We start from the raw sequence: 13,430 nt of genomic DNA on the forward strand, positions 1-13,430 counted from the left end.
AAGCACTTTGAGGAATGGCATACATCTTTGTGAAAATCCAGCTGTATTCACACAAATACTAAGAGTATAACTTTAAAGTTATACTTTAAATATATTTAATTTAATTATACTTTAAAGTATTTCTCAAGCATAATATTTCTCATTCTCCTAGTCAATACAGATCAAAAAAAATCCCTTCTTTTTCTTCCCACAACTTTAATGAGGCAGCAGGTTTCCCAAAAGATTAATTTTTGGATTAAGATTATATTTCACTCAAAATATTCTATAGTATAAAATGAAAAAGTCCTAGGCAGAAATATCTCTTCTCAATTGGGCTAGGTATATTAAGAAATATTCTCCCCAGGCAGTCCTTTATAAGGGTTTTCCCCAAGCTAACTCTTAACACATCTTTTCAAATTAATCCATAATTTAGTTAGAAGCAATGCTATTGTCTCTGACAAAAACAAGCAGCTGGCATTTCCAAGAAGGGCCTGGTTCCTGGGTCTGGGACCCTCAAATCACAGCAGACACAGACCACACCAGGTAACTACAAATCCACTGGACAATTCACTTTGTCCTCCAATTAAGAAGGCAGAAATAGCATGGCATGAGAGATAGCTGTGAAATCTCCAGGGAAAATGAACATTTTATATTTTGCTTCCCAAAGATTTGGGTGGCAAACTTTTCTATAAATTGACATATCTCCTTAAGGAAGCTGAATCAACTTTTGCAGAGAATTACTCCTTCTGCCATTTTCTTCAACAGGACAGATTTCAGCAGGAATGTCTCAGTCTAAGGCACATTGATTACCACATTCGTTACCAAGAAGGGAAAGGGAACTACTTCCTAAGAGAGGAAGTAAAGTTAAAAGACAGACACAGCTCTACTCCAAGAAGTGTCACAAACTGTTTCCTACCTAAGGCTAAATTTATCTTTAATCTCATTTTCATTTTGTGAAAATGTGTAGTGATTATGGTTATGCCACATCAAGCACAAGAAACAATAGCTGGTCAGATCAGACAGTAAAGGAGAATGATAATCTATAATAACCTTCACTGGCACTTAATATTATAAATATCTTGCCCTTGTTAAAACATCTTAGTTTGTGAAAATTAGCATCTCACCATCACAACAGCTAAAATCTTTACCACATAAACATTATTTTTTGTCAGAGATCTAACCAGTATCTCCCAGAGAAGCTGTGGAGTTTCCTTCGCCAGAGATTAAAGAACCAACTGGACTCCAAATTGTGTCATGTGCTCTGGGATGACCCTGTAGAAGAGAGAGGTTGGACCACATGAACCACTGTGGTACCTTCTGACTTTATCTTTCTGCAGTTCTGAGGTTCTATGATATGAGACCCCTTCACAGTATTATTTTCTAAATATACATGTATATATATACACACATGCATGAATATCCATACACATATACATGTTAAATTCATTGTAAATATAGGAAAAAAGGTGAGTCAGTTGAAAAGAAAACACTGTTAGAAATATTTCATCTTTTTGGAAGATCAGTTTGTCTAAGACAACACTCATCCTTAGGAAAAAAACAAAACTAGCAATAGACTTTACGCTTGTATTAAGCCAGGAAGATAAACAAGTGTTCAAACCCATTGTATTCATCAGCTGCCCCATAGTGATTTATGGAGAAAGAGAGAAGAGTCTCGTCATGTCATTAATGTCATGACAAGATTTCAAACCTCTATGGATCAGAATCATGCCTGCAGAAATCTCTTCATGTTTGAGGTTGAACAGAAGCTTTCCCTGTTACATTGCAGTATTAGCCACAGGAAGTTTCTCACGGGAGTAACACTACCTCTACCAATTTTATCATGCCCTTTTCTTGTGAAATAGTTCACTGAAAATAATTAGAACCTAATAATGCTTCAGAGGAGCCTCTACATGAAAGAAAGAAGTAATAGAAAGAAATGTTATGTTTCAGACTGTACTTTCTTTTCACCAGATCCTTAAACATCCAATGGGAGCTGTCAGAGCCACCAACCAATTAATTTTCTAATCTCTTTGTAATGAGTTTTTTTTTCTTTCAACCCTTGTTTGTCTCCTTTGTAGCAAACAAAAGATTTTTCACTTATGTTTTGATTTTCTTGATTTTACAACATGCTAAAATGCAAAAGTGGAAGCAAAAATGGAGATACTCTGACAGAATAAAATATAATATTTCTCTCTTCTAACACCTTGGAACATGATAACCTCAAAAACTAGTATGCTAGGAAATTGATTTTGTCTGAAATACGTGAAGGTCTGAAGGTCATGTTGGCAGTTTGTCCTGCATCGCTGTCAAACACTACAATATTAATTTTGATCTCTTATCATTCTAGTAATTTCTTCGTACCGTGTGCCAAGTTCATGGGCTGCTCCTACAGCGTTCCACAGAACTACTTGCAAAATATAAAGAGGTCAGCTGTACTACTATTTCCTGGAGCTCCATATAGGACATGTGAAGCCATCTTAAGGAAAAAAGGCAAAGAAAAAGAAAGCATGAAGACAAAATGAATCAAAATGTGCAAAAACGGCAGGCAGACAGACTTCTCATTTCTTCTATTGGAAATTTGGACTTGCCAAAAAATTAAGAAATGTGGGTCTGGTTTGTTTTTTAACCTCATTCTGCTTTGTTGATTTACCTGTTTCTGTTCTTAAAATGAATTACACCATCTTGTGTCTCCACTGCATAATTTTATCACGGAGGTGACAAATCATGCTGGCAGTGATGGTCCACGTTGAAGTGGAATGCATAGTAAAATACAATTTTCCTCAAATGAATTGCTAAAACCATTAGTCTTTATCTAAATGCCCATAATAACCGTTTTGTTCTCTGTGACAGTTGGGAGAAAAAAAAAAGTCTTCCAAAAATCATTCTGGTAGCCAAGCTGCGTGTTAATAAAACCTGGAGAAACATTCGTGATTAATATAAATCACTAATTCCTCTTTTAATGCCTAAACTTGACAGTGACTAATTTACACGGTTTTGCTTGAGCTGCCACTGAGTATTTCAAGTGGGACTGCTTGAAAAAAATGCTGTTGCACTGGTGTATGTTTCTAAGCAAACCTACCACAGGTGCAGGCACTACAGATGAGGAACTCTATCTCTGGCAATAGCTTCCAGCCACATTGGTTGATTGTTCTGCTTGGGACCTGGGGGAAAGAGGCAGCAGTGAAATCTACCCAACACTCCCCTATTATAAGCTGGAAGTGGCACATTTTGAAAGGGCATGGAAGTCTGTTAAAACAAACTGAGAGGAAGCTGCTGTTTTTGCTACCTAGTTGGTGGCATTTTTCAGTCTTACAATAAGAGATTGCTTGACTCCCCCTAATTTAATTTTGAAACTCATTACTGCAACAAAGCATGTGAGCGGGAATGTGAGTACTTTGCAGAACACCTCCAAACAGTTGTCAAAGAGATGCTTCCTTCCTCAGAGACAGCCTTGCACACATTGTTCAAGTGAGAGACATATAAGAGAGGTTTCATACTGCCATTTGTGAAAAATAAATAATATCCATATTTTAAGGCTTCAGACAACTGGTTCGACAATAACTATCTTTGTCTTGTAATAAATGTGCTTAAAATGTATTCTTACACAGTTGTTTTGAAACTCCAGCAGCATTATAGCTTACCTGCTTATATTGAACTGCTAATAAAATAACTTTAGAAGCCTTGTGAAATACAAGAAAACGTTATAAAAAAGATTGTTAAACAGAAACCTGCCTGTATCAGTTGCTCATATATAAGCTACACAACACTGTTATCACCTCATTGGAACATACCTTAATTTCTGAAAAAACATATGATTTGTTTCTGAACCTCTCTTTGAGAAAGGTATTTGGTACCTCACTGATGTGCCTGTGGACTGCTGACTACCCTCTCTTCTATTTTTTTGATGTTGCTTACAGATAGGACCTAAGGAAGTCAGATCCCAGCTCCACGAAACACCAATGGGAACTGGATGAATAACTTCATGCCCGTGGGGAAAAACAAATTCATGACTTATTGTGCATCACTAGCCAGAAGCAAAGAAGTGCTGCTACTAAGCCCTCCTCAAGAGGACAGGCTGCATTCCTTCACAGTCCTGAAAATATTGAAGAAAGCCACTACATTTAAGGTAGACAGCATGTCCTGCTGCAGCTGCTGTTACAGATCCTGGCTTCAGTCCCAATGGGGCTCTGTGCTGTAGAATAACAGTGTAGTCTTCAATGCCTCACAAATTAAGATCCTCTGTAAACTCTCAAAATATTAGAGAGAAGTAGTCCACATGCAATTACAAGTACTGAGATAAAGGAAGATGTCCCAGATTTACCAAAAGCAGATGTGTCAAAAAGGCTACTTAGGAAGAAACCCAAGACCGTACCTTCACAATATCCTCACCTACAACTCTTAAGACATAATGTGTGTGAGTTATGCTGTTCTGGTTTCTTTTTGCCTGAACACATTTTGAACACCAATATGACTGAAATGTCAGAGCTCTTCAAATTGATTAATATATCTCCATTCTTATTCAAATAATTAAGATCATTTCACCCCCAGAAGATCAGCAACAGCAGTGTTATTCCCCATAACTATCAAAAGGAGCCTGGTTACATTTGTGCATAGAGGCATGGTACAAGTGAGATTTTGATACACCTTCAAGCCATTCTTAATTCCCTGAAGTAGTGCTCTATCTATATATGGCTGGCTATATCTCTTGATACTTTAAATATTAAATATCCATGATGTAAAAGGAAGGCCAGAGAGATTTTAGAGGCAGTAAAAATCTCATTTGATCAATAATGTGGATGGCCTACTGCTATTCTGAGGGGAAGTGAAAACATTTGAAATTATTTTTCTGTAAAAAGATTTTCTGAAAAGATTTTGCTGTAATTTTTCTGAATAAAGCATTTCTATGTACTTCTGAATACTCTTGTGAAAAAAAAATAAATCTTATTCAACATTATTTATACTGACTTGCCAAGAATCTTGGAGAGAGAAGTATTAACTGCATGTATCATTTTGAACCCAGAGTCCTGGCCACCTTGTCTGAAGAGAACATATAACTTGGAAATTAAAAAGTTATTGAGAATTCTGTAATGTTTTCCCTTTTCAGGAGCCTCTTCTAATATCAGAGGGTTAGGTAGATTAGAAGCAAATTTGCTTTTTTTAAATTCAAGAATTAAAAAAAAATATGGAGTTGAATGTTGAATATTAACTTATGAAACAATATCATCACCCAATTGCTCAGCATGTGGAAGTGTTTTTTCATTGAGGGAGTTTAGTTTTAGTCTAGTGGTTGCAGGCATGCATATATAATCAAGTTTGTATCATGACACATACAGTATCACCCAAGAAAGTGCTGCCTCCCTGATTTAGTCTGAGGAACAGAGAGGCTTAACATGTTGATGACATGGAGGCAATGAAGTACAACACTGTTATTCCAAATGTCATGCTATGCTATTTTCATTTCTGTTGGCATCTGCTCCATGTTATGAAATGCATACTTCCAATACAACAGCTCATTAAACAGGTTTCAGTTTGCTCAAAAATCAAATTAGAACACTGTTACAGAGTTACAAGACCTCAGATAATTATTAATATTACTCTCTGCTTCTCTGAATCCTTTCACCCACTGAATCCATGTGCTTCAGCTTATTAATCTCATAACATTCCAGTGAAGTATCACTGCAATGAGTCTCACCCACCAACAAAGTGCAGCAACTTCTGAGATGTTAAGCTGTAGCTGTTGAACATGAAAACTGACTTGAAGTAAGGAATGATGAATGGTCCATCAGGATTTAAAGAACTGTGAGCGATTAATTCAATTGTACTTCCAGCAGAACACTAAAATTTAAACACTTAAGAAAATTGCAATGGGATTTTTACAGGAATCACAAATGTAAAAAAGTACAGTCACCAGTAGAGAACATTCAGTCACCATTTGTCTTGAGGCAGGTGCTTCATGTAGGATTCATCAAGTTCCGAATGCTACCTAAAAATCTCTTATCCAAGGGCTAACCAATCTATTTTTTTTAATGCTTGTGATTGGACGATCAGATAACATTCAACACATTTTTTATTTTTCTACAAAATGAACTGGCCTTTGTCAAGCAGCTTAGATGAGAAAGAAAAAAAAGGCAGAGAAAAGAGAACCCCATTGCTCACATTTCTGTGGTCACTCCTTCACTCTTTCTAATGACCAAAATCAGTACTTCAGTAGAAAGTAACACATCACTGATCTTCACAGAAGGGTGAAGACCTTATAAAATATGCCATAGACAATGTTCAGAGATGCAAGAGGAGTATAACCTCCCCTCTTATTTTTCTGTTGCTGTCAGGATCTTAATGGCACTTCAATTTTTGAAGCATGTGAATCTAAACCTTCTTTTTTAAACTTGCCTTCTGAAAGACATTCATTCCCTTTGAAAAACTCAGGCAGTAGAGACCAGTGCTTCCATGGGTTCTCTCTTCATTTTCTTATATGGATTTCTCTCAAGTCCCAAATTATTCAACAGCTTTTAATGTCCTCTTTGAGGATTCTAAGAACACAACCAACGTCAAAATCTATTAGACACTGGTGATTATTTCTGCTTTCTTTTAAGCAGGACCAGTACTTAATCTTTTTCTGATGCTTTCTAACAGAGACTGGTCCTTTAATCTACACACTAGGCTAAGCATGAATCCCCTTTAAAGGTCACCTTCCTTGTCTGTCTAATGTTATTACAAAAAATATTTTTTAAAGTACACATTTATCAAACCCTTTCAATTGCTTTGATTTCATTCAGAACATCTCAAGTGATTCTAGTAAACCAGCTATCAAAGCAGGATTTGTAGTAGAGTGGCATGTCTGATCCCACTGCTGTCAAAGCAGAATCAGTGTTTATGTTGATTTGGTCTAGATTGAAAGGTTAATGGGGAACCTGGCAATAAACAATGTTTATCTAAAAGAGAAATGCAATTAACATACTAAAAATGTTTGTGATTCCCTCAGCATCCTTTAATAATGTTCTTTAGTTAACCTTCATTTTTCACTTTTTGGTGCAAACAAGGATATACAAAGAGAGAGTCCAAAAGTGATCTTCGTGTTTGCAAAAAACGATGAGGAAATGTACCTGAATTAACTAACACCTGTTGAAGTGAAGACAGGCTGTGTTTTTTCATTTGCTGAAAGACACATCCCATCTTCATTTTCAAAGTAAATATATGCTATTCAGATCAACTATTTGACAACTAGAAACAATTTTTAATAGAAGTTTAGCCTTTGAGTAAAGTGACTTTACTGTCCCTGGTATAAGTTAAGCATGTTATAACAAGATTTACCATCAATCTCCCCTCCTCATTTCTCTAAAGCTCACACAGCTCTCTAAAGCTAAACTTTGTTCCAAGTCAAATTTTTGATTTTTAGTCCCAATATTTAAAGATTCAAGATGGAAAAATATCCAAACTAGGCATTTTAGAGCATGTAAATCATTGATATGAGGGCAACAACACCCAAAGAGAAAGGTTTTCTGAAACATTTTTTCATACAACTACTCAGTGGAAACATGACCTCTTATTAGAAAACCATATATTCTAAGTGCTAGATGATTAAAAAAAAAAAAAAAGTAATTTCTAGAGTAATACCAATTAAATATTACTATGCAACCCCAGCTGGGATATGACTGACTTCCTCTAAAAAAGGTAATTCTAAGTAATCTAACCAAACTGTTAGCCAAATTGCCTATAGTACCCTTTAATTCACTCTCATACTTTTTAGGATGCACATGAAAAGTCACACTATTTTCTTTAAATTATCTCCTTTTCCAGCAGAAATTTCCTCAGGTAAGTCAGGCTCAAAATCTGAGAGTGTACTTATGCCCTCAGACAGACCCTCCTACCAACAGACCTACAGTCAGAAGCATAAACTGTTATGCTGATGACAATGACTGGTTCTGATAAAGCAAGATTTCCAGGTTTATAGGAGGATGATTAAAAGAGGGAGAAGTGTAGTTTTTAGGGGGGACTCACATTTACATTTTCTGATAAGAGAAAATTACAGCTAGCAGTCTTTCTGTTCTTCCTCCCACTACATCAAACTAAACCTCTAGCAAACATGGAGATCCCTAAATCAAATAACCATCTTACAGTGAGTTGTGCCTGTTCATGCAAAACATTGATATCCACTAATATTAAGCTGGTGCTCGAGCAAGAGCAATGAGACCTGTGCAGTTGTTTAATATCATTCTTTTCTGAGCACATGAAAAATACCTGTTATACCAACTATTACAATCAATTACAGTGAAGATTTCTCAGTAGTTTTCTCCTATATAGTATCGCAGGCTATTCAACCTTGCCTCTGCAAAGTCACCTTTCTTAATTCTTGCTATACTGAACCCAGTCCTAAGAGAGTTAATAGCCAAGCTAGCAATTTGGAAGCTTCCAGGGTCTCAGTAATATTGTCAGGTCTGTGTTAATTTCCATGAAAAGTGAACAAAGCACTTCCTATGCTAACTGCTGATTTATAAAGGGATATGTACAGTTCTTCCCTGTTAAACTCTAAACTATGTCAATAATTCTTCATTTAAAATCAAAAAATCCATAAAGGGACCAGCAGCAGCAGCAAGCAGTGGTAGTTTCGAGTCCTGTCCCATCCCCAGCAATTCCGTGGCCAAGACACTTGAAGAGAGCATTTCAGTACAGGTTCCATGAACATTTCAGATGGAAAGTAGTGAACAGGCACAGAGCAAGTCAATGATAACAATATGACTTATGCTTACATATTGAGAGAAAAAGACAGTAACCCTACCGAAAATCAACCTGTTCATGAAATGTGGGGGATGGGGCAGAAAAATTGACAGAGAATTGTTAGCTGAGACTAAAGAAAAATAATAGCACACTCAACCCTTAAGCACTCACAAAATATGGTAGACGGGGTAAAGAGAGGAAATTTGGCTTAACTGTCATCAGGGACTACTACTGGCTCAACAAGAGCTCAGCTAGAGACCTTATTAATACAATGAGCTAAGTACCAAATTAATAGGCAGAAGTAAGAGGTGTAGGTATTAAAACACTTTTTACTACTACTGTTTCTTCCTTAAAATCCTTAGAATCAGAGAACCCTCCAGATGTGTGCAGAATGATTGTCCATATACATATCCATATACAGCTACCTGTCAGCTATTAGAGAAAAATGACAGCAGGATTAAAACAGTTCCACAGTCTTTGGAACATGGTGAGGACAACTTCCAGAAACAGAGGTGGAACCAGGTAACAGAAGACACAATTTTTGTATTAGAAATAATGCAAATTGCATGTTTTCCTATAGAAGTAGCAGCTAAGACTGTCAGGATGAAATATAATTTGAATTAAAAACCCACAGAATCAGAAATTTCAGGAAAAGAAGGAATTAGGTAAGAGAAGCAAGGGTAATGCAGAACAAACACAAAACCAAAAAATATCAAGGGAACAGGTAACAGCAGCTTTCTTGGGAATATGTTCTATGAGAAAAAGGAGTATAGGATGGTTACATGTTATTAAGAAGCATATGTAAAACTGAAAGAACAACTTTACAAACTTCTTCTTAATTTAGCCATAAACACAAACCATTTAAATATATTATTTACAACAATAACTAAATTAAAATTGTAATGGCACACTATCCTGATGTGGTCACAAGATATACAATTTCACCAAAGCTTTCCCAATTGACAATCAGGGGCTTCATGAAAATAAATGGTGATAACAAAGGCACAGTGATAGTGACACATTAAAGATGAGACAAAAAACAGTATAAGCATTTTGAAATAAACTAAGAAAGACACATGCAGGAGATAAAATTAGAAACAAACAGCAGGAAAAAAAAGGTCATACAAATAAATCACAGGTTTTTAGCTTTTCAAAAGGTTTTTTTTAAAAGTTGAATGGGGCTCTTTTCTCAAGAAGAATAGAGAAAAATCCCCACAACTTATGTCCAGATATATAAAAAGTAAAGTCTGTTTACTGTTAGCAAAAAATCATCAGAATCTTGTGGAGAACAGAAGAGAAGCAAGAGAACTGTGAACAAGAGCAAACCTACCTTGTAGTTCTAAGAAAACGGTATAGGCATATATAAAGTAAAAGATTCACAGTGATCAAATGACTAAATAAACATTATACATAAAATCTTGGAGAATATGATAAAAATACCATAGATATTTTATCCATAGGTAAGGATAAATTACAGAGTTCTTGTCTGAACTAATTGGACTGATTACTCAGAGAAAAGCATATACCACACCCACTAATACAACTTTTGACACAACATAGTGCTTTCAAGAAAAGAACAATTTGTAAGCTATATCTTAAATCAATAAAACAGATTGGATTGGCAACTGAAGTCAGGATTCTGAAGAAATCTTTACCAGCCTGCTTCTAGACACATCTTTCTTCTTATTATTTCAACAGCTCTGATCTATACTTGCAAAATTGTCACTTATACTTTTACTTAACACATTAATAAATGATCTGCAATTAAGTTAAAATAATTGAAATTATATGATAATTTTGAAATATATAATTATGTAACATTACACATTTCAGGATTTTTTTCCCTTCCTGACTTTTGAGTTCATCTCACCTTGCATAGTACCTCACCTTAATCTGAACAGCAAAACTTATGTTCCCTTCCAAAGGACATTAAAATTACTGTCATGACGCTATTTTGTTTCTGCTTTCTTTGTAATTCATTTGCTTCTGTTTCAGTAGTAATACTGTTTTGTTTGTTTTCAGGCTGGCATACACTAACCTGAGATGAGCACCTGATAGGAACTAAGTAAAAATTGAGACTTCAGGTCATGATCTATTATTTGTTTTCCCCAGCCCCATGCTGTGCACACCCTAACTAAATAAAAGTTAATTTCTCTATAAATATTTAATAACCTTTTCTTCTTTCAAAAGCAAACTCAATCAGTACTTTTGATTGCATGACTCTGACGTTGAATTCACTTGCTCAATGTAAATTTGGTATCAAATGGATAAGATTTTTTCTTTTCATTATCCTAGAATGAACATGCAAAGAATGGAGATCCAAGTTCATCTGAGCAATACGTGAAGGCAACAGCATAACAAAGAATGGTGGCATTTTCCAAATGAACAGTTCAGACATAGAGACAGTGATTGTTCACAAATAATTTCATTTTCTGAAAATAATGGAAGAAAAGAAGCAAGCCACATGCTTGAAAGGTAAACTGTGAAGATTTTTGACAAAGCATCAGACAGTAATTAAGGTAACCAGCCACTTAATATCTTGTCTTTTCAGCAATCTAGACTACACAGCATATTTTGTAACCCTTTAATAGAACACGCCAGACTGATCCTATGTAGTCACTTTTCCCTCTCTCCTGCAGAGAGGGCAAAGGTTTCAGATCTGCTAAGCTAAGGAAACCTTTCAGGGCAAAGCAGTAATTTCTTTAACATGCAGATCCAGAAAGCTAAAAAAAGTGGTCTCCACAGCCTGAACTAGCATCTGCTTACAATTTTGATGGGGAAACAAGGAACAACATTTTGCCATCTTTCTTCAGCACAGATAAGAGAAAAACATTCCAGGATGGACAACTGTGCCCTGAGAAAGTCTGCATGTTATTGTTAACTTATTGTACAGTTCTTCTCTGAAATTCCTGCAATGTCAGTGCCCTTGTTAATGCCCTCAGTAAAGCACAGGATGAAGGAAAAAATACTTAAACTACAGAAAAAAAAGGAAAAATGCTTTTGTGTCATTAAAATATGAGTAAAAATGCAATTTCAGCTAAGCTTAGCTTAAACTAATACTTTACATCTCTGCTATTTTTTTGCTATTTTACCTTCATCAAAAAAAATAATTCCATATGAATGCAGTTGAATATCATAAAGCTTTTCACATTTTAAAGTTCTTCAGAACAATTGTTTTGAAGAGAGCCCTTGACAGTTAAATTAATATCATAGATTTTAAAATGAAAGTTATATGATTTTTAGTGACATATTGAATATGAGCACAAATGAGGAAAGCCAGGCATAAAGCAACCTGGGTGAATTTAAATTACAATATCTTGCTTGAGAGTTCAATGGATTTTGTATGTTTTAACAATGAAGCTATTAGCCCAAGCTGAGATTTCTCTTTTTTTTCCCCTTCACTTTTATCTTTGGTTTTGATGCATATTAAACATTTCTCCTTTTTTCTTTTTTAAAAATTTAGAAAAACAATAATTTTCTTCAGTTTTGCACCTACTTATGCCTTTCCAGTGCTACATTTTATTGTACCTTATGATGACAGACTGCATTCCTTAGCTTAACTATTCCTGCTTATTTGACTGATGATGCTCTGGAACTGAATTTTAAAAAAATAACAAAACAAAACAAAAATCCATAAAATAATTGCATTGTTCCGAGGGAGCACGATATCAGAATTTTGAATTACTCAGAACTCTTGCTGAGGTGACACAAGTTGGACTGATCCTACACAATACAGATTTGTTGATCCCTGAATATTATCTATTTAACTCTGATATCTTTATATTATTTCTCAGAGCAAACCCCAGTTTTAAATAACATTATTTAAAATATTATTTTTAGTATTGTTATAGATACATATTATAATGTTGGCTTTTCCCAAAATATTGAAATGGATATTATATATATAATGCTGAAGTATTTTTTACTATAGTTTTTATTTCCATTAACTAAACTTAGCCATAATAATGGAATAGCTGATAGTTATGCTTGAACTGTCTGCTTGGTTGGGATAACATCCAATGAACGTGTGATGAAGACCCTGCTACTGATATGCCAAAACCCAAGCTGGAGGAAATAATAAGAACAGACTAAAACCACAGCCAAGAAATGTGCATGCTCTAAATGAGGAGGAGCCATGCTAAACAGTTCTTGGAACATGTAAACTAGTTTGGAGAAAAGTTTAAATATATATATAATTGTTTATGAATATAAAACAGGATGATGCAATAGAAAAGATACATAAAGGGTGTCTCCAAAACAGCAAATGTGCTCTTGGCTGAATGCCAAGCATCCTGCTGCTAAACTTTGCTTTATTTTTTTGTCTCCTATTGTCTTTTATTAAACCTTTAAATTTTACCAGGAAAGTGAAGCTCGTTTTTCACAGTATTATTTTTATTATTGTGTTTCAGCACAAGAACAAGATACAGTTTTTCTGATGAAAAAGCACTACTCACTAGAGTTCTTTACTTGATGGAAGAAAAAGAAATTAATGGGAAACTATCCACTAAGACTGTTATTTCCCTGTAGATTATGGAAGGGAAAACAAAAATCTCAGTGTTGAAGAAATGAGGCTGAAAACCGGGATCATATGTACTCAGTTTCTCTGGTGAAATGAGGTGGAATGACTGTTTCACAGTAGAAAGGCCAGCTACACATATGAAAGCAATATTTATTGGGATCTGCAGTCTATCTAAAGCTTTCTGCTCTGTTGTCTAAAACAAAAGACAGGGAAAAAA

At 35.2% G+C, this 13,430-nt stretch overlaps 1 protein-coding gene across 2 annotated transcripts in view; it reads right to left on the reverse strand.

Annotated features, from left to right (window-relative positions):
- EFNA5 (ephrin A5) overlaps positions 1-13,430 on the reverse strand; it is a 208,072-nt gene that overhangs the window by 26,241 nt on the left and 168,401 nt on the right. The gene's annotated exons all lie outside the window — the stretch shown is intronic.

This window comes from Parus major, chromosome Z, assembly GCF_001522545.3.
Source record: "Parus major isolate Abel chromosome Z, Parus_major1.1, whole genome shotgun sequence".
NCBI lineage: Eukaryota > Metazoa > Chordata > Aves > Passeriformes > Paridae > Parus > Parus major.